Raw genomic sequence first — 3,712 nt, forward strand, 5'->3', positions numbered from 1 at the left:
TCTGGTACTTGAGTAAAAGTAGAAGTACTCAGATCTTGTACTTGAGTAAAAGTAGAAGTACTCAGATCTTGTACTTGAGTGAATGTAGAAGTACTCAGATCTTGTTCTTGAGTAAAAGTAGAAGTACTCAGATCTTGTACTTGAGTAAAAGTATAAGTACTCAGATCTTGTACTTGAGACCCCGGCCACACGAGGACGAAAACGGCTAAACGCATAGGATTAACGCAATCGCAAAAAAGCTTCCGTCCACACGCAATAGTTATCCGGATAGTGTCTGTCCACACGAGACCGCTCCGTTTAGCTCCAACCGCTGGAGAAGCTGCAGTACATGCAGGAGCCTGTACGTGGCGCTGTAACTTCCTCCACAAAAGCAGCGAAGAAGCATGGTTGTCATGGTTGCCCTTCTGTTTATTCTCCTCGGTGGGGGCCGAGGGAACCGGGCAGAGTTTTTCGCCAGTCAACGTGAATTAAAGTTTAAATCTTCCGATAAAATTATAAAAGTGCCGGTCAAAGGTCTTCTTTGTTATTTATTGAGCTTTAAAACAAATGAATAACGACTCTATATATTATAATAATAAAATACACGGAGCCTCTCTTTTTCCTCCCTCTCTTCGGACAGCGCCAGTGTCTGTTTCATGCAGCAGCTGATCCAGTAATGAGTGACTCGGCCGACAGAAAAAATAAACATATTTATAACTAGTTTAGTTTGAGAGGTAATAAATAAAATAGCTAAGGGTGATGATCGGACTTGAAGTGTGTGATTTGCTCCGTTCACCGCCGCATCACAGCGGGAGGAGCTGCAGGTGAGCAGAGCTGCGTGTCTCCGTCCTGTCAGATTAGACTTCACTCGCGTTTATGTCCATATCGAGAGAAAGATAAATAATCTGAATTCAGTGTGCAGTTTACTTTGACGCGGGGGTGAGCAGCAGAGGTGGGGAGAGGCGGGGCTATTGCCTCATCATTATCAGAAAATGATCGTATAGGGCGTACACACGGAGCCGTTGGACCCCCCAGAGCGTTGCGTATGCCGTTATATCCACCTTGGGACCCGTTATCGTTTCCTCAGTCGTTTAGTGCCGTATTCGGTCGTCCTCGTGTGGCCGAATGGTCTATATGACACTAAACAGTAACGCAAACAGCCGTTTTCGTCCTCGTGTGGCCGGGGCATGAGAGTAGAAGTACTCAGATCTGGTACTTGAGTAAAAGTAGAAGTACTCAGATCTGGTACTTGAGTAAAAGTAGAAGAACTCAGATCTTGTACTTGAGTAAAAGTAGAAGTACTCGGATCTTGTACTTGAGTAAAAGTAGAAGTACTCAGATCTTGTACTTGAGTAAAAGTAGAAGTACTCAGGTCTTGTACTTGAGTGAATGTAGAAGTACTCAGATCTTGTTCTTGAGTAAAAGTATAAGTACTCAGATCTTGTACTTGAGTAAAAGTATAAGTACTCAGATCTTGTACTTGAGTAAAAGTAGAAGAACTCAGATCTTGTACTTGAGTAAAAGTAGAAGTACTCGGATCTTGTACTTGAGTAAAAGTAGAAGTACTCAGATCTTGTACTTGAGTAAAAGTAGAAGTACTCAGGTCTTGTACTTGAGTGAAGGTAGAAGTATTCAGATCTTGTTCTTGAGTAAAAGTAGAAGTACTCAGATCTTGTACTTGAGTAAAAGTAAAAGTACTCAGGTCTTTTACTTGAGTAAAAGTAGAAGTACTCAGGTCTTGTACTTGAGTAAAAGTAGAAGTACTCTGATATTGTACTTGAGTGAAAGTAGAAGTACTCAGATATTGTACTTGAGTAAAAGTAGAAGTACTCTGATATTGTACTTGAGTGAAAGTAGAAGTACTCAGATATTGTACTTGAGTAAAAGTAGAAGTACTCTGATATTGTACTTGAGTAAAAGTAGAAGTACCAGAGTGTAGGAATACTCTGTTACAGTCAAAGGCCTGCATTCAAAATGTTCCTCAAGTGAAAGTAGAAAAGTATTCTCATCTAAATATAGTGAAAGACAGTAAAAGTATTCGTTGTGCAGATTGGTCCATTTCAGAATAATATATATGATATGTTTCATAATGATTGATCATGAAAGTGTTCTCAAAGCTGGTGAAGGTGCAGCTAGTTTGAAGTACTTTGTATACTGCAGGGTAGCTGGTGGATTTACTCCAGGTGGAACTAAAGTCTGATTCAACACTTGGTTAGATTTACCATCATTCATCCACATCTGTGAAGGAACTAAAGCACATGTGTCAAACTCAAGGCCCGGGGGCCAAATCAGGCCCTTGGTGGGTTTAATTTCGGCCCGCAGGGTAATTTCTAATTACTATTAGATCTGGCCCGCCGGTATATTGCTCTCACACCTTCACTCCATCCTGAGGATCTCCTCCGCTCAGAGCCTGAGCCCAAACATTGATGACCTTGCTCCCAAGATGAGATGCCAAGTATCTGAACTAGCATCACAGAGCAGCACACTGAGTTCAATGGATGCTTCCTTCTGCACTTTCTCTCTCACGACAACAGGGCATGTTTGGTTTTCTCTTTGAGGGAAAGTGTTTTTTTGAAGCTGTTGTCGGCCTGTGGGGAAATGTACTCATAAGAAATGACTCTGCAGATAGAGCCATAACAAATTAAAGCAACTGATTATTTAATGTTTAATGTTGTTTTTATTGGCAATCATTGAAGCTTTGTTAGTTCCAGGTTGAATATGTGCAATAAGTTCATTTCAATACGTTCTGCAATAAACATTGAACCAGTCCGGCCCTCCACTAGTACCCATTTTTTTCTTTTGGCCCACTGTGTATTTGAGTTTGACCCCCCTGCTCTAAAGGGATTAAATACATGTTGTGGAGTAATGTACTAAGTAGAATAAAGTTGTACTTGAGTAAATGTACTTAGTTACTTCACACCTCTGGCGATGACCTACCATTACATCTCCTTTATATATATATGTTGTATTACAGTTGTGTTCAGAGAGCAACACGTGGAAACCTCACCGCCGACAGGAAGTGAGCAGCAGGAAGTGAGCTGAGGTTAAAAAGAAGAATAAGCAGCGAGGCTTTGAGGTCGCCATCTGACGAACATCCGGCACCACAGAAGAAGAAAACCTCAAAATGTTTCCAACACGTGTGAGAGCGGAAAAACCTGCAGCTGCAAAGGATGCAGCACCTCCAGGAAACAACGATAACAGGAAGCTGTGAAAGATAATCGTATATTCAGCGCCACAGTTTCATCTGTATGTATATTTGTATATTATTGTGCAGTTAATGCATTAGGTTTCCAAACTGCGGCTCGTTGTCCATTTTGAATTGTCCCTCAGCAATTTCTAAAAGTGTAATGGTATATGGCCCACACATGAAACTAGAGCTTCTCTTCTATTGTACTTCTTAAATAGATGATGTGAACAGTAGCACATGCTAACAAAGGTATCAACTGTAGCTGTGAACATGACAGGATGTGTGATTACCTAGAAGAGCATCAGGACTGTTTGAGGCAGATGATAGCTATGTGATTAACATGATGATTCAGCCTCTATGGAGAGAGACATCAAGCATGCTCATTTCTGACGTGGAGCTAATCTGAAGTAAACATTGAATACTGCTTTCTATTCCTCCATCTTGTGACTGTGTAACTCCCTCTCTTGGATATCAGCATGTGAAGGACACTGTTCAGGAACTAGTCTCTGTATGTGATGACTCCTTCCATTCTGGAGAGGATCACAG

The sequence above is a fragment of the Gymnodraco acuticeps genome, unplaced genomic scaffold, assembly GCF_902827175.1.
Source record: "Gymnodraco acuticeps unplaced genomic scaffold, fGymAcu1.1, whole genome shotgun sequence".
Lineage (NCBI taxonomy): Eukaryota > Metazoa > Chordata > Actinopteri > Perciformes > Bathydraconidae > Gymnodraco > Gymnodraco acuticeps.